Source organism: Lissotriton helveticus, chromosome 10 (genome assembly GCF_964261635.1).
Source record: "Lissotriton helveticus chromosome 10, aLisHel1.1, whole genome shotgun sequence".
NCBI classification, from domain to species: Eukaryota; Metazoa; Chordata; class Amphibia; order Caudata; family Salamandridae; genus Lissotriton; species Lissotriton helveticus.
The window spans coordinates 815,237,717-815,256,913 of NC_136071.1; the positions used below are offsets into that span (position 1 = coordinate 815,237,717).

The window sequence follows — 19,197 nt, forward strand, 5'->3', positions numbered from 1 at the left end:
TGTCTACAGTTGTGTCGTGACTTGCCCCTTTACCGTTGTTTCTTGCCCCTCTCCCTTCACCCCCACCCCACATAATTCTATTCCACACCACATACATAAACTCCACACCACACACATTCACTCCACTCCACTCCAAACCAAAACCCATGAGTAAAAGTCATTGTCATTTATGGCGCCAATAACTCAACTCTAGTAAATGCGAGACCAATTGGCATTGCCAATGCTTGTTTCCACACCTCTGGCTTCCGATAATTAGGGTTGGTCTGTTACGCAGGGAGATATAAGCTCTTTCCATCTCTTAGGGCGAGGATCATGTTGCAAAACTACCTTTCTCTTCCCCCTGTCTTGCGACAACATTGAGGGATTGCCATCAAGTTACAGTGTGTTTCAACCACGGCCCGTAAGGGATTCGCAATACCATTTTCTTATCCTTCTAGGGATGACACACCACGCAACTATCTAATTATAAGAAAAGGTTATTCGCATAAATATTAGATTACATCTTCTTAAACCAATGTGGCGCCCAGGGTGTACTTATCATAATCATTTTTACTAGGTATGACTAGAGTTATGGGTTGTGAATGTCTGAGCCTAATAGTTATTTGCCCTTAGCAATTGAAAGGGCATTACCACATACATGCCAATAACCCCGATTCAGGTGGCAGACTCCCGATTTTTAACGCCAAAAAAGGCTTCATTTTGAATGTCTCTCGCTTGAAACTTCCTCCGCTTCAGCAGAAATCAACAGAGGAAATACATTCTCATTATTTGTGTTTAATCTCCCACTTGCCGCTTTTAAAATGTTGGCATGTATGTTGCCATCCCTCAATACAGGCGGCGTATATATCATTTGAATTTTCGAGGCAACCGACAGAGAAATCCGGTATCAATGACGCTCCTTAGCGCGAGACTCGAGATTTGGTGAACTACATTTCCCATGAGCCTTTAGCGGCGCATACGGTGTCGACATCATAACGTCGCCGCGCATACGCATGAGCACAGGACTCAAACACATTTTTGGCATGGCATACATAAACCGGTCCTTCGCAGCATAGTGTTGAAGACCTCGGTAAAGAGAAAGCTTCAGATTCAGTAGGTGCACTGCTGGCATGCGACCCGCGATGAAGTAGTGGTTCTATCCGGGACGAAAAACATGCTGTTTTACTGATAATTGCCTACGCTACTCTAAACTACATTCCCCTTCTTGTATTGGCTATTTGTAATTAAAACGTGGCCTTGATGCCTTCCCCGTTTGATGTCTTAACTGCCAATCACTGTAGTGTGTGACTGTAGTGTGTTCCCAAACCCTTCCGTGTGGTATTATTCCCTAGATAGTTAAGTTCATTTTCAGCTAAAATGCACTAGAGCCTGGTGAAACACTGGTTCAACTATGTGTGCTTTTGAGGAAACCATAGGCAGACCTGGTCTTTTGGCCATATAGTAATTTTTTCTAAAAAATATCTGTGTGAATGCATGGAAACTTAGGTTGAATAGTGACCGTGCTTTGAGTGATATATCAAGAACACCATAACTGAGTGTTGTATGTTGATGTTATGTGCTCTTGTGACATCACTCTGGATACCATTATTATTATGATTTGTAATCCTCTGCAATTCCTTGTATGCGTAAAACTACACACATGAGGTATTGTAGTTTGATTGGAAAAATAATGTAGAGTTTCGAAGTTGAGCATCCGTCTACCTTGGGGATTTGTCTTATTAACCGCTTCAGCGCGGCGCGAATTTTCGCGCTGTGCTGAGCGTTCTAAGAAACGGGTGTGGTCGTGACGGAACGGTACCGTCATGAGCACAGCTCAACCGTCGCTCATGACGGAACCGTTCCGTCATGAGCATCGAAGGGGTTATAGAGAAGTCAATCCTACCTGGCATATGCATCTTCTTTCAATAGATTACCACAGCATTTGTAGCAACAAATTAGCAACTGCTCGGTTGTCGGAGGCTGGCTTAGTATAAGGTGCTCACTTATGTAAGTGTAGCACCCTGCACTAATCCATTATTATTATTATTATTATTATTATTATTATTATTATTATTATTATTATTATTAAAAAGGATTTGGTACCGCGCACATACACCAATTGGTTTCTTGGCGCTCTAGACCAGGTGGGAGAAGAACAAACGAGGGCAGGGCCGCTAGCCGTGCGCCAGACGAAACAGGTAAGTTTTCAGGGAATTACGGAAGCAGCGATAGTCGTTAGACAGACGAATGGCAAGAGGGAGGGAGTTCCAGGTGGCAGGGGCAAGGAAGGAGAAACAGGCTCCTCCATGTTTCTTGCGGTTGAACCTGGGGGTGATCAAGAGGTTATGAGCCGAGGATCTGAGGTGACGGGAAGGGATATAGGCGTGCAAACAAGAAGAAATAAAAGCAGGAGCACATAGGAACAAAGATTTGAAAATAGTGCAGGCCATTTTAAAAACACACCGCTGTGCAACGGGGAGCCAGTGTAGAGTTTTCAGCAGAGGGGTGACATGCTGATGTTTGGGCTGCCGAAATATTAATCTGGCTGCCTGGTTCTGAACCAGTTGGAGTCGGGAAAGATGGCAGGCAGGAACCCCCACGTATAGGCAGTTGGCATAATCTAGACGTGAGGTGATAAGGGCGAGGATTACAAGAATAAGGGCCTCTTGAGATAGAAACCTGCGAATCTTCCCGATTCGGCGGAGATGGAAAAAGCAAGCCGAAGTGACGGTGTTAATGTGAGGCCGCATTGAGAGGTCACTTGAAATAGTGACCCCCAGGCTCTTCACGGTATTCACAGGGCAAGGAGGGGAACCCAAAGCTGCAGGCCAGAAGTTGGGAGACCAGGGAGTAAGCGAACCCCCAGTCACCACAAGCTCCGTTTTACTGGGGTTGAGCTTGAGTTGACTGAGGTTCATCCACTCATAGATGAAGAGCATGGCATTTTGAAAGTTAGAACAGGAGGAAGGAGAAGAATTGAGAGGGAAAATAAGCTGCAGATCATCTGCGTAGTTAAAAGCAGTGAGTGAAAACCGACGAAGGGACACAAGAAGGGGCTGCATGTAAAGATTAAACAAAAGCGGGGACAGAGCAGAACCCTGGGGGACACCACAAGAAAGAGAAGATAGAGGGGCAGAGAAGGAAGAAAGCCGGACCGATTGAAAACGAGAGTAAAGAAAAGATACCACCCATGACAGGGCCAGGCCGGAGATGCCAGCATTTCTGACACGGTCGACCAAGATACCATGGTCGACCGTGTCGAAAGCGGCAGAGAGGTCTAAAAGTACAAGGGCCTGGGACAAATTCCTGTCAGCTCCCTGTTTCAACGTGTCCATAACTGCCACCACAACTGCCTCAGTGGAATGGGCAGGTCTGAACCCAGCCTGACAGTCGTCGAGGAAATGGGTTTCCTCGATAAAAGCACTGAGGCAGCGGGTGACATAGGTCTCTAGGACCTTTCCTAAGTAAGGAAGGAGGGAGATGGAGCGGTAGTTGGCCAACGTAGAGGGGTCGAGGCCAGGTTTTTTTAAAATGGGCACCACCACAGCACTTTTGAAAGCATTAGGGACAGAGCCTGACAGGAGAGATTGGTTTAGGAGGTCAAGGGGGGGACCGGGGCAGGCCACGAAGGCAGCTCTTAAGATGGACGTGGGACAGCAATCATTAGGGGAGCCGGAGCTCACAGTCTGGAGCAATGAGAGAAAAGTGTCCATGGAGATAGGAGGAAAAGTAGAAAATGAGTGGGGATTCGGGGAAGGGAGAACAGAATCATGAGACAGAGTAGTGAAGGGAATATTGTTTTTAATCGCAGAGATTTTGTCAGAAAAAAAAGAGTTGAGGGAATTACAAAGGGCTTGTGAGGGTAGGGGCTGAGGGGTAACCCGATCCGGAAGGGAGAGCTCAGCTACGATGGAAAAAATTTCTTTGGTCTTAGATGCCGAGGTCAAGACCTTCTGAGAAAAATAAGAGAGTTTGGCCGAAATGATCGATCGTTTGTAGGCCTTTAGTAGATCGATATACGTAATTTGGAGTAAAGGGTCGTAATTCCGCCGCCAGCGGCGCTCAGCCTGTCTAAGGCGAAGTTTGTCCGCCTTCAGAGTAGATGTAAACCAGCGCTGAGCGTCATGGGGGCGTTTGGACTTAACCGTTTTGATGGGGGCAACGGCATCACAGGCGGAAGACAACCATTGATCAATGGAGGTGGCTTGAGAGTCCAGGTCAGAGTAGTCAGGAAGGGATGATGAGGCAAGAATAGAATGGAAATGGGGGATGTCAGCCTGTTTCCAATTCCGAACCTGAAGGTTGTGGGGGACGGTAGGACGGGTAGGCAGGAGTAAGTGCAAGGAGAAAGAAATAAAAAAGTGATCAGACCAGGGGCAAGGGTAGACCAGGGGGAAGGGGATGTCAAGGTTGATAGACCAGATCTGATCTAGTGTGTGGCCTTTGTTATGTGTGGCCGTAGAGATGTGTCTGGAAAAATTCAAGCCAAGCAGAGAGTCAGTGAACTCACGGGAGAGGGAGGATTCCTGGGGGTCGGAGGGCCAATAATTAAAGTCGCCCGCCACCAATACCCTAGCGGAGTTGATGGCTATTTGCGAAATCAGACTACTAAATAGCGATGGGAAAAGAGGCGAGTTGCCAGGGGGACGGTAAGCTAATATACAAATAAATGAGGAATTGGGAGAGGACAGTTTCAGTGTAAGAATGTCCGTGTTAGCTATGGAGGGAGTGGAGAGAGTAGTGAACTGTAAATGAGAGCGAATGATAGCAGCGACTCCACCGCCAGGTCTGCCAGGGTTTCTGTCGGAATGGAGAATATAGTAGCCCGCAGGGATGGCGGCCAGGATGTCAGGGTAGGAGTCGGCATTTAACCAAGTTTCCGTGAGGAGTAAGATGTCAATAGAACCTCCATCTAGAAGTTGGAATATATCTAAGTGATGTTTGGGAAGCGAACGAGTATTGAGATAGAGTAATGTAAGAGGGTCACTACCGTTGGGACTGGGTTGAGTCAGCCGAGATGCAGCGGGGGGAAGTGAGGAAAGGGGAGGGGATGGTGAAGAGGGAATTATAAGTGAGGGAGAGGATAGAATATTATTTCCTCGAATGGTAACTATGACGTGGGGTGCAAGGAGGACATGGTGGGATAGAGCACGAAGGGCCTGAGAAGAGTACATCAGGCGTTGAGCAGCATGCCTGGCCCCCGGCCTCGGTCGGCCGCGGACGGGCGCAGACGGGCTTGACTTGTGCGCGACTTCGGCGCGAAGTCGGCGCTCCCGCTGCGCTCGTCCGCTGCGCTTCCTCCAGGTGGGCATTTATGCCGTCCAACGTGAGACACTAGACCGCTCACCTGCGCGGTCTGGAGGCAGGGCGGAAGTGTCGGAAAGCGGAAGTGGCGCTCTTGCAGGGACCCTCCGCAGCAAACGGCACACAGCCGGGGCGGACCGGGGTCAGGAGCGGGTGAGTAGTAAATACAAGCGCGATCAGGCTTAGCGCGAACAGCAAGATTAAAACACGAGCGCTGAAGCTAGTGATCAGCTTCAGAGCTCCAAAATGTTAAAACGCCAGAAGGGCTACAATTCAGCATCAGCTGAGAAAGAATAAAATAAATGAAATGAAAAGCGCCTGTTAGCCGCGCTGCAGCACACGAGTGGTCAACAAACCACCAGGTCAATCAGCGGGGCCGGCAGAGCGCATTATGAACCCTCGCTTCAGCAGACACTAGACCGCTCACCTGCGCGGTCTGGAGGCAGGGCGGAAGTGTCGGAAAGCGGAAGTGGCGCTCTTGCAGGGACCCTCCGCAGCAAACGGCACACAGCCGGGGCGGACCGGGGTCAGGAGCGGGTGAGTAGTAAATACAAGCGCGATCAGGCTTAGCGCGAACAGCAAGGTTAAAAACACGAGCGCTGAAGCTAGTGATCAGCTTCAGAGCTCCAAAATGTTAAAACGCCAGAAGGGCTACAATTCAGCATCAGCTGAGAAAGAATAAAATAAATGAAATGAAAAGCGCCTGTTAGCCGCGCTGCAGCACACGAGTGGTCAACAAACCACCAGGTCAATCAGCGGGGCCGGCAGAGCGCATTATGAACCCTCGCTTCAGCAGACACTAGACCGCTCACCTGCGCGGTCTGGAGGCAGGGCGGAAGTGTCGGAAAGCGGAAGTGGCGCTCTTGCAGGGACCCTCCGCAGCAAACGGCACACAGCCGGGGCGGACCGGGGTCAGGAGCGGGTGAGTAGTAAATACAAGCGCGATCAGGCTTAGCGCGAACAGCAAGATTAAAACACGAGCGCTGAAGCTAGTGATCAGCTTCAGAGCTCCAAAATGTTAAAACGCCAGAAGGGCTACAATTCAGCATCAGCTGAGAAAGAATAAAATAAATAAAATGAAAAGCGCCTGTTAGCCGCGCTGCAGCACACGAGTGGTCAACAAACCACCAGGTCAATCAGCGGGGCCGGCAGAGCGCGTTATGAACCCTCGCTTCAGCAGACACTAGACCGCTCACCTGCGCGGTCTGGAGGCAGGGCGGAAGTGTCGGAAAGCGGAAGTGGCGCTCTTGCAGGGACCCTCCGCAGCAAACGGCACACAGCCGGGGCGGACCGGGGTCAGGAGCGGGTGAGTAGTAAATACAAGCGCGATCAGGCTTAGCGCGAACAGCAAGATTAAAACACGAGCGCTGAAGCTAGTGATCAGCTTCAGAGCTCCAAAATGTTAAAACGCCAGAAGGGCTACAATTCAGCATCAGCTGAGAAAGAATAAAATAAATGAAATGAAAAGCGCCTGTTAGCCGCGCTGCAGCACACGAGTGGTCAACAAACCACCAGGTCCAGACAGCCCATTTTGTGATTTTAGTGGTCCTAAACAACCTGAGAAACTGGTAGCTGTGGAGAGAAACTTTCAGTCTTAGCCCGGAAGGACTGTAAAGCAGATTGTTGAACCAGCACTTAATCTTATGGTGAAAAAGAACCACACAGTGTAGTAATAAAAAATATATATTTAACACTAACACACTGCAGTATCACCTATCCAGAGATACAAACACAGTACACATAATACTTTGTTTCTAGAATTCGTAAATAGCACAGAATACACAGTGGTCTCTTGGGGGGAGACCAAACTACATACTAAAATAGTGGAATGCGGGGGGTGTGGCTAGCCAACACCTAAGATGGCCGCAATGGAATAGAGCTCCGATTGACACAACTCTAATATTCCCCCCACATCTGTTAAAATTATCGGTTTGAGCCCGACATAATTCACGACTGGGGGCTCCTTGAGTTCAGGAGTCACCTGGTCCATCAGCGCTGAAAATCTGTTTGCCCCATCCAGATATATCAGCTGGAACCGTGTGCCACGAGGAGGAGGGAGGTCCTTCTTAGACAATGGTCGCGGCCCTGCTTCGATAGCACAGCTGCCTGGAAGCAGGCCTATGGGCCCTGGAGTGTGTCCCCCATTGGGCGTCCCAGCTTATCGCTGGCCCGGGACATGTCTTGGCTCCTGGTGTGCCCCTGCCACTCGTCTACTGCAAGTCTCCGGTGGGTTCCCACTGGCGGCGGACGCAGCGACATGCCGGTTGGGCTCCAACGCATGGGGACACCGTTGAGGCACCTCGGGCCCCACTGGCCTAACTCCGGTGTTGGTGCGGTGAGTGGTGGCAGTCTTGGATTCTCCCCTACTTGATACTGCCTTCACATAGAGTGCACTGCGCCTGGGGTAATCGGCCTTTCCTCACTCTAACGGGCCAGCACTGCATCTCCACACTGCACCCATCTCCCACGGTGGACATCGGGCCCCAGTGAGGCCTTCTTGCTGCACTGCTTGGAGGGTGTGTGCGGAGAGATTGTTACCAGCACGACCCGTCACCATATGGCGGCTCTTGGACGCACCACTGGTCGAGGTACTGACGGAGGGACCAAGGCCTGTTCCAATATAGCTCCAAGACCGCTGCAGGACCATACTTTAAGGGAGCAGGTGCAGAACTGTGGGCCCCAGCGATGTGGTGAATGATTGGGAGACCGCGTCGCTGAAGTTGAACTTGGATCCCCGGGTCCTCTTCTGAAGTGGAGCAACACAGGTGTTTGGTGGTGGAGCATGGTTCATTTGTACCTCCTCCTGGTTGTTGGCCGCATCCGTCTGCGCCCCGTTATCTCTTGTACCTGGGGTCTTTCTTTGACACTTGGCCCAGACGCAATGCCCACGCGAAAGGTTCCAGACAGACCCACCTGTTGAAATTAGCAAAATGTGCCCACTCTAAGCCTGATGCGGCGGACGAGAGGCACGACGGACCTGAAGCGAAGCAACAACTCGACAAAGGGGCCGACACTAATGGACGTCATGGAGGCTATTCAGGGGTCTATTCGGCGCTGGAGCAAAAGAGTGATACGGTGACGAATGAAGTCACCCTTATATGCGCAGACCTCTGCAATATGGGAGAAAGGGTCCAGGCGACTGAAGATCCAGTCGTAGCGCTTCAATCCACCACAAAGACACTTGAAACGACGGTTCAGCGACAACAGGCCTAAACGTCAGACCTTGAAGGGAAATTGGAGAATTCTGAGGGATGTGCACACAGAAATAACGTGCAGATTTGGGGGGTTCCCAAGAGGGCCATGGGGCAAGCTACATATCTGTTTGTGGGGTACTTAATTCAGAACCACCTACAGCCCCTCTCGCAGTACTTCTCGGTGGAGCGTGCTCACAGAGTACCCGGTGGCGTGGCCCCCCGAAGCCAGACACGCCTTCGCGTCCCATACTGGCCAGGATCTTCAACTTCAGCTACAGGGATATTATCCTCCACACAGCGAGAACTGCCCCTCCGCTCAAATTCGGGAACTCTACCATTACATCCTTTCCTGACTTCACCTACAGGGTACAACAAAAATGCAGATTCTTTCTGGAAGTAAAGCGGGCTCTCCGTGATCAAAATCTGAAATATGCGACGCTCCTTCCGGCCAAGCTTCGGGTGCAAGCAGAGGGGAAATCATGTTTTTTTCCAAACTCCGGAGAAAGCCTGGGACTGGCTGAAAGGTTGATGATCCTTTGGTATGAAGAGACATACCTCTCCCAGTCGAATGCAGAGGCAAGATGGCCGTCTCGAAAGGGTCGACCCAGGTGAAGGTATTTGATCGTCTATGGGACCTATCTCACAGCGGTGGCTCGACTCACCTCTTATGATCAGCGAGATCCATTAACTTTGAGTATCATCCGGCCCCACAAGGGTAGGGGTGACTATACTGTGAGGAACAATGTTTCTTGTTTGCAACTTTCTTATGCATACAGTGTTTGGATTGAACAGCCTGGCAAGTTCATGTACGGGACGCACCGCCACTAGCAACTGTTGAGGTGGGACTGCCGCTTGAGGTTATTTGGGCTCATGTTAGGTAGGGTTTATTGCATATGTTGAATTTTTCTGAGGGTGACGTATTGGTGGGGGGAGACTGTAATGCAGCTCTTACTGGAGGTCTCGACTGACTGCCGCCTAAACGGGAGGAACCACCAGGGAAACTACTGGCAGACTTTCTGGGGGGCACTGGGCCTGCTAGATATATGGAGAATCTGCAACCCTACAACCTAACAATACACTTTCCACTCTGGGGTACACAGGAGTATGTCCCGCATAGATTACCTCTTCTGTAAAGTCTCTCAGCTCCCCATGTTCGGCGGTCTCCTTTCTTCCCAGGGGCATCTTGGACCATTCCCCGATTATGGCAGGTTATGGAGGTGTTCCACCCTCCACTTGTCATGAAATGGTTATTGGTCCCTGGTTCCTCAAAGTGCCGACAATAAGAGACAAACTGGCAGAGGCCACCAAAAATTACTTTGCTGAAAAGGATTGTTCAGTTGACTCAGACTTAACACTATGTGAGGCCTACAAAACGGCGACCCGGGTTTGTGGGGTCGCTGTGATAGCAGGTCATAAAAAGAACAAGCATTGGCTTAGCCAATAGGTCTCGCCTTTGGGACCTGCTGCATAACTAAATACTTATCAGGTCTCAAAGTCGAGACCTATTGGCTATGCCCATGCTTGTTTCTCATTGCAGCGAGAGCAAAGCCTGAGTGCCAGCTCAGAAATCTGATCTCTTGAATGAGCTGGGCGAGCAGGCGACATCGCTGGAATTGGAGGTCCCTGGAGGAGTAGCTGAGAAAAAGTGGATTTTGTCACTGGCTTTCGCTGGTTCTAGAGGGTAAACAAGACCTGCATGATAACATGGAGGGACAGGAGAGTGGGAGGGAGCACTAAACGGCACGGAAGGACTGGGAGGTCGGAGGTAGCACTAAACCGGACTGACGCGGGTAAAGGGTATAGCGAGCACTAAACAGCACAAGGACAGGGAGAGTGGAAGGAAGCACTAAACAGCACAGAGAAACCGCCAGGGAGCCCTAAACATCACAGAAGGCCTGGGAGGGTTGAAGGTAATACTAAACAGCACGGAGGCACGATGATGGTGGAAGGGAGAGCTAAACCGCATGTAGGAAATGCGGAGGGTGAGGAGCCCTAAACAGCATGTAGGGTTGGAGAGGGAGCAAACAACACAAAGGGACAGGGAGGGTAAGCAAGAGCATGCAACAATACTTATGGACAAGAATGGTGGGAGGGAGCACACAACACTTCTTTGACTGCTAATGAACTGTAAGCAAGCCTGCGAGTGGTGCACTCGCGCGCACAATGAACTGTAAACAAGCCCGCGAGTGCTGCAAAGAAAGTCAGGAATGCAACTGGCACAGTGCGGGGCCGCTGCTCGCTCCTGAGCTCCCTAGGCCAGGGGAGAGAGAAGGCAGGACATGCACCCGCCTGTAGCCAATTGCGTGCTGTCTTTCTTAGAAAGACGCATGCAAAGGCCAATAGCGGGTGATGAAAGAAAAAGCACACGCACAAGCGTGTGTTACGCATATAAAGCCCTTGCTAAAAGCCTTGCAGAGCAGCGCATGCAAGACCTAAAAACTGAAACAACTGGAGGAGGTGGAGAAAGAGGTTGCCCTTCTCAAGGGCAACTTGTGGCATCGGGCACACCAGATACCAAGCATAAGTTAGCTACAAAACAATAGGACTATAGGGACATTGCGGAGGACGGGGCCCAGGCCCGGGCCCAACATCGAGCGAATCAACATCGTGTTAACGATATAGGCAACAGGGCCAGTAAATTCATAGCTTGACTCGACAAGAGGGAAATGCCCAATAGGTGGGTGACTCAGATCACAGACCAAGGAGGCGCGACACTACATGATAGAGCTGGGATTGCGAGGGCATTCGCCGACCACTTCAAACGGGTTTATACCACTACGCAGTCATCTACCCAAGTGGAGACGGCGGAACTGCTATCTACTCTGCCTCTGCCTGTTTTGGATCCCCAGGATGTTAAGGATCTTTATACCGCTTTGACAACCGAAGAGGTGTCTAAGGTGATTGGCGCTTTGCAGTCCAGTAAGGCCATGGGCCCCAGTGGCCTTTCAGTTGAACTTTACAAATCCAACGCCTCTATGATTGCCCCATTCCTCGTGCGGATGTATGAAGGGAGTGCAGTTAGGGGGTCTTGCCTGAGACGCAGCGACTGGCGACTATTGTAGTCATTCATAAAAAGGGTAAACCCCCTGAGCAATGTAGCTCGTACAGACCTATTTCCCTCTTAGAACCAGAGGTCAAAATTTTAGCTAAAATCCTGGCGCTGCGCCTCTAACCTTATTTTCAAAAGTTGGTACATCCAGACCAGTCTGGTTTTATGCCTGCCAGAAACACCGCGCTAAATCTCAGTCGCCTCTACGGGGTTCTGGGGCGGGTCTCCACTATACAGGCATTTGATATGATTGAATGGCCCTTCTTGTTTGCTTCACTTGAAGGATACGGATTCGGAGTCGGTCTTTGTCCTTGGTGCGTCTTCGAAGCCCTTAGCTCGGATTGTAGTGAATGGAGGTCGGTCAGCAACCTTTGCATGGGGGAAGGGTATGAGACAGGGCTGCCCCTTTCCGCCACTGCTCTTTGCTTTGGCCCTTGAGCCGCTGGATTTCTAGATCAGGGGGATCCCCTCAGGGGTCTTAATTGGTCGGTGGATTGAATGGATAAAATCTCCCTGAACGCCGACAACATCTTGCTCTGTTTAGCCAAACCGTTTTTTTCTATCCACAGGGTACTACATATTTTTATGTCTTCCAAAAATGCTCTGGTTACTCTATTAATTAGGATAAATCCCTGATTTACGTTTTGAGCGGAGACTGCCTGTTACTACCCGCAGGATGCAAAGCCAAAATAGTCACAGATGGCTTTCAGTACCTAGGAATTTATTTCACACTCGATTCCTTAGTTTTCTATGATCGAAATCTTGTCCCCCCAGCGCCGCCTTCGAGCGGATGAACACCACTAGAAAAAGCTACCCCTTCCGCTGTTAGGCAAAGCTGCCCTCTACAAGATGATGGGGGTTCCACATTTTCTATATGCCCTACAGAACACGCCACATTTGGTTCCTTCTAATTACTTTCAATCCATTGACTCTGAGGTACATGCTTTGCTCTGGAACCATGGCACTCCCCGTATTGCCCTCACTAAGCTCACCAAGAGCTGGTATGATGGTGGCATTGCCCTGCCCGCCATTAGATCCTACTTTTGGGCCTCACAGTTAGTGGTCCTGAACCAGTGGGTGCATTGACCCATTGCAGATCCCGCCTAGGATGGACCGGCACAACATGCTTCCACAAAATTACTTAAGGGCACTTTATGGTGGCGTGAAGCACGCGCCCAGACTCACCCCAACTTCCACCACGGTCGCCATATGGCACAAGGCGACAGCTGCTCTGGTGTGGAAAGATAGAATTACGCAAGACACTCCATTGCTATTCTCTTGTCGATTGGGCATGCTGTCCAAGCAACCAGGGTTCGATAAATGAGACCTGATCGGCCTCTAGAAGGTCGGGGATTTGTGGAACTCGGGAGTGAGGGGAGGTGATTCCTTTCAGCGACCTTCAGAAAGACTACAAGTTGCAGGGGGAGAGCCTTTTACTACCTCCAGGCCCGCAACGCTTCACATAGAACGATCCCTAAAGGGACGGAGTTGCCGGTCTCCTCGCCACTACCTCCAGGAAAAAGCCATTTCATTGACCTACCGCAAAATCCTGAATAACAAGCCAAATACTCAGGAGAAAACTCGTGCAAAATCGGTGGACGACGTAGGTGACATAGACAAGGACAACTGGTAGGAAGCTCTGGCCTCTCCTTGCGAAGTGGCAATCCGTTCCCGTTTCAAACTCTTCCAACTTAAACTACTTCACCATGCCTACTATACTAGCTCAGTACTTGTCAAAATTGGGGTACTAGATTCCCCGGCATGTCCCCGAGGTTGAGCCGCACCGGGACCTACATACACCAATGGTGGGAATGTCCGATCCTTCAGAAGTATTGGGAAAAGGTTATCTCTGCCATGTCCCTGATAAGTAAAACACCTATAGATGTCTTTTAAATATCTGGAAAGCCACTGACTTGTCACGAACTAAGAAGCACTGTGTCTCTTTGGGCTGCATGGTGGCAAAGCGTAATATAGCCAGAACATGGAAGGGAGCGGTTCAATTAAGATACACTGACTGGAGTCCGATATGGATTGGTGTATGCAAGTGGAGAGGGTCATCTATGAGAGCAGGAGATGCCCGCATAAATGGACAAGAATCTGGGACCCATGGAATGAGATTAGGGGTCTGCTGTGTACCCCTTTCAGTGATTTCCCCCCCCACCTCTGTGTTTGATAATGAGGACATTTAATGTTGTGAATACAATGGAACTGTGACACACGTGATTGCACTGGAGACCCTGTGCTACGATTTGTCGTTATTGTACTAATGTATCGCGATTACCTGACAATGTTGATGACTTCACTGCGCTGCACTTGTTTGTTGGTTGTATTAATATTGATTTTCTTAATAAAAAAACGATTTTTTAAATAAAAACGTGGAATACAAATCACAACTTAAGTCAAGTATGGACCCAGGAGATGCAGAAGAGCCAGGGGCCCAAGGAACCACCCAAGGTGAGTATATAGGGATCCCATGGAGGCCGTGTACTGAGTGGGAACACAACAGCGTACTAAATGGAAGTCTATGGGTAAGTTGCGTTTGCAATTATAAAGAAGAAGGACCCTTCCCAGCGGACCCTGAAGAAACCCTGCTGAAGATGGAAGGTCGTAGAGTCACCCCACCCGTAGATATCACAGGAACCAGGATACTTACACCAGGGAAGCCGGGTGCCTAGGTGCAAAGTGATGTCGGAAACCACCGTAGACCACAATGGAGAACTTCTGGAACATGCTGCTTGCGAGGAAGGTGAAAGTGTGTATTCAAGATGAGAGGTACCTGTAAGCAGAGGGGACAGAGTCTATGCCATTCACGGATGACCAGGAGGCATGTAAGACAAACCGCCGCCAATGTCGGGATTGCAGGAGAGTTGACATTGCCCTTAAAGTTGTAGCTGTATGGACCAGGCGACACTAAGGAAAATCAGGAGCCGTTCACGAGATTTCCCACGTTGGACGTTGAGAGCCAAGGTGTCATTGTCCGGCAATGGCACTAATAAGCCTCGGCTGCGGCAAGAGACGCAATGAATGAAAAAAGTGCAGTGTCGGAACCAGCAAGTCCAAGTAACTCACCACAGGCAGGTGAGTAAGTCAGAGCAGGCAAAGCAATCAAGGGAGCCCACAGGAATCGAAGACCCTCAAGAGAGCCCACAGGCCAAAGGCACAGGAGTCGCAAGAGAGACCTTGATCAGCTCACAAAAGGATGAAGGCAAAAATTGCGACTGCATGAGGAGCCTGAACATATCTGAAGGAGAGAGTCAACAAGCCTTGGCAACGGCAATTAAGCGAACTGCACAAGAGAACCGCTCCATTGGTTCCGACGAGGAATACTGCCCTCCAACTTGCTAGGAATACAGTGCAGGCCTCGAGGGAGTTGCAGAACCACCACCTGTGTTGCTGGAACTTTCGGAGTCCGTAGGAGCTCAGGAACAGCAGACAAAGACGCCTTCGGGTATTTGTCGCGCTTTATAAATGGCAATAAATAAATATTTGTTGCGTTGCCTGCAGATGCAGGGAAGTGACTCCTTCTCTCAAAGGGAGATTCCTCCGGGGGTCTTGGCTGTCGACAGGCCTTGTGAAGAACCTGTATGGAGCACAGGCACAGATCTTGCAGCAGACTTGCAGGATGACGAGACCAGGAGGAGCAGGAGTCTTCCCAGTTGCAGTCTTGGTTCCCAAAGCAAAGTCCAGCGATGTACAGAGTGCCTAGTTGGTTGATGTGGTATTGGATCTGAATCTTGTCCCACAATGCATCTAGGGACCCATCCACAGGTAAGCCGGTAAGTACCCTAAGGAAAGGGTAGGAGCGATTCAGGGGTTCCTCCCAGAGGACAGGCTGGACAGTGGGGAGGATACTCCCATATCCTTTGTCCAGCTTCCTGCCAGAGCTGGAGCCAATGAATAAGACTCATTATTTCGCATACCATTACTTCGCAGATTTTTACGAAGCAGTTTTTACGTAGCAAAAACCATTACTACACAAGTTTTTTGTTCGCATACCTTTACATTGCAAATGTTAATGTATGCAAACTAAAAACCTGCCTAGTAATAAAAACAGACATTTTCCCCAACACTACACTAAATTCTAAATACTACCCTACACATAACAAACTCTAAAACACTACCCAAACCCCCAAACACTACTCTACCCTACACTACTCAAACACGACTACACTATCCTAAACCACTACCCTCTGGACGACCCTCTCCCTTCCCTCAGCCCGCTCCCTACACTCAAACACAACCCTGCAAGATACCCCAATACTACCCTAAACCCCAAAACACTACTTTACACTACACAACACCATAACACTACCCTAAACCCCAAAATACTACCCCTTGCACAACCCTCCACTAGCCCGCAGTACTGTCCCTACACCCAAACACTACCCTGCACGACACCCCAACACTACCCTAAAGCCTAAAACACTACCCTACACTACACTAACCCCACAACACTACCCTAAACTCTAAAACACAAACCCCAGCATGACCCTGCCACTATCCCCAGTCCACCCCTATACTGAAACTCTACCCTGCACGACCCCCCAACATTACCCTAAACCATAAAACACTACCCTACATTACAAAAACACCACATCACTATTCTAAATCTAAAACACTACCCCCAGCACGACCCTGCCCCTACCCCAGTCCGTTCCCTACACTGAAACACTACCCTAAACCACTAACCTACACCACACCAACACCACATCACTACCCTAAAACCTAAAACACTACCCCCAGTCCGTTCCCTACACTGAAACACTACCCTGCACGACCCCCGACACTACCCTAAACCCTAAAACACTACCCTACACTACACAAACACCACATCACTACCCTAAACCCGAAAACACTAGCCTCAGCACAACCCTGTCCCTACCCCAGTCCGTTCCCTACACTGAAACACTACCCTGCACAACCCCAGACACTACTCTAAACCCTAAAACACTACCCTACACTACAAAACACCACATCACTACCTTAACCCCTTCGCTGCTAGACTGTTTTCCCCCCCTGTGCTAAGCCTTCCTTGGGCTATTTGGGGTAGTTCGCACTTAGGCCCCTGTAACGTTTTGATCTCAAAGGTATCCACGCCAAATTTGCGTCCTTTTCTTCAAACATCATGGGGATTCTAAATGTCCCCAGGGTTTGAGGATTCCACATATAGGGGACCCAGAAATTAGCCAAAATACTGCTAAATGTTGTTTTTTGGGGGAAAAATTGGAAAAAAGTTCTACATGGGCATCTGTTTTTTTCCCTGCAAATGGTATCAAAAAAGGGGTTGTAGGGCTGAAATCACAATTTCCCCTGCTTATAGGGAATGACAGTCTTTTGTTAGAAAACCCAAATTTATTTGCACAGTTTTGTCATTTTTCTGGGACATATCCTATTTTTGCTATTTTTTGTGCTTTCAAACTCCTTCCAGTTAATGTTAGAAATGGGTATGAAAGCAATAATGGATCCTGGATAGCTATACATTTTCGAAAAGTAGACACAATTCTGAATTTAGCAAGGGGTCATTTGTGTAGATCCTTCAAGGTTTCATTATAGAAACTAACAGTTAAATATAGGAAAAATTAAAAATTAGATGAAAAAAACATCCATTTATGTCAACGTTTTCACCTCTAACTTCTTCAAAAACTGAGCACCTACTTACAATGTTTTTTTATTATGTACCGGGTATATAGCAATTATTCTGGGAAAATGTATACATGGAATAATTGGTATGAAAGACACCTATGTATTTCTGAAATGAGAACAAAATATAGAGTTTAGAAAGAGTATATATTTGCACATTTCCGAAATTGGATATACTCAGCATACTAGCATGAGAATTATCTGTCATTTTTTAAAATGTCTTCTTTTTTACACATTGTCTTTTATTTGGAAGGCAGAAATGCATCTAAAGTCAATAGGTAATAACAGTTGCTTTACAAATCTGAATTACCCTACGTCTCCTGATAAAAAATGGTACCTCACTCTTGTTGGTAGGCATAGTGCCCACGACAGGAAATGGATCAAAATGCAACGTGAACACACAACTACCTCTCACCAGGTTCTGTTACCCAAAATCCCTTGCAAACCGAAACAAGCATTGTCATAGCCTATAGGTCTCGCCTTTGGGACCATATAAGTTGTTAGCTATGCAGCATAGAAGCTGCGAGTTTACAAATATTACATAGAACTCTCTGTGTATTGTTAGGCGTGGTCAGGCAGGAGAGGGGTGTGGGGAACGAGAAGGGATGGCAGGGTGTGCAAGGGGGAGGGCATGGGAATGAGCAGGGGAAGATGGGGAGAGAGGAAGGGGAATGTATTGGTACTTAGGAGGGGAGAATGGGAGAGGGGAAGAGAAGGCAGAGGAGAGAGAAAGTGGGGAGAGAGGATCAGAAAATGAAGGTGCGTGGCAGGGAGCTGAGAGGACGGGGGCAGACGAGAGAAGGGAGTGTGTATGGGGTTGAGGTAGTGGTGAAATTGGTGTGATCCTGCAGGCACTTCTAGCTGCTGCGTCCCACAGGTCACAGGGGGGCTCCCTGGTGATGGACACAGAGGGCGGTAAGCCTCTCAAGTGATGCCTTATTTCCACGGATGACAGCCGCCATTAATATCCCGAGGGCATCAGCCCTGCCTCCCTGGCCCCTCCGACGGGTGTTTGTCATCTCGGAATGATAAACGAAAAATTAAGTTTAAGAAATGGCATCGTTAGAATGCAATTTCTTAAAGCACAAGAAAATGCATTCAAAGATGAGTGTAGCAGATTCATTACGAAAATCCATTTCCCACAGATCTAAGTGAAAAAAAACAACACAAGATGTTGCCTTGTACACTACTACACTAAGGGACCCACCCATACGCTAGTCTGGCCTCTCACACGGTGTACTTGTACCTGTGCCACACCACACATGCACACACGTGCAAGCCTGGCATGTCTCCCTCTGGCCATACAAAAAGCTGAACATATAACAGAGCAGCATGAGTGCACGCAGATGTCAGAGTGACACATCTCTCTCACATACACCAGAGTATACCTTGTCTGTCTCTAACACACCCTTGGTTAAGCTTCACCACTCCAACCCATTTTCTTAATTGAAATGTAGAGGATCAATATAAATGATGAAAATCACAATTACATGCTTCATTCATTTTAAATACATATTTGACATATGACTGGCGTTTGTGAGGACAGCTGGGAAGCAGATGGGTGTATATGGCATACAATAAGGAAACGAGAACAACGGGCAGAGGCAAGAGTCAGGGCACCGCGATGAACTGTAGTAAATGGGGCCAGCGGCTCTGCGCACACGTGGCGTCTGGGCTGCGCTGGGACTAGAGGGCAAGACAAGCAGTGGGAATGGCCCGGTCAGCTCTTTCCAAGCACTTGTGCTTGTGGCAGCAGGAGTGAGTAGACGCACGGACGCACGGTGGCGGGAGCGATCAGACGCACGGATGAGCACGCTAATTGGAATGGCCCATGCGCGCAGCTGCTCGCTCCGGCAAGTTGGATGCCGCCACAAGCACAATTGTGTGCTTGAAAATGAGCAGAGCGACTGCTAAAGGCCCTCCTATGCAGCGCATGCGCTCTACGTAGGCGAGACCTAAAAATCTCAGAGAGTCACCAAAATACTGTTCAGATGGCATACTTAGGAAATCACAGAAATGTAGTTTACATGT

General features: G+C 49.1%; 1 long non-coding RNA gene across 1 annotated transcript in view; it reads left to right on the forward strand.

Moving 5' to 3' along the window:
- The first annotated feature begins 999 nt into the window (after nt 1–999).
- Nucleotides 1,000–19,197, forward strand: part of LOC144785496 (uncharacterized) — a 109,688-nt gene continuing 91,490 nt past the window's right edge. Inside the window, exon 1 of the long non-coding RNA XR_013601927.1 lies at nt 1,000–1,092. This is a non-coding gene — a long non-coding RNA (uncharacterized LOC144785496). The remainder of the gene's footprint in view (nt 1,093–19,197) is intronic.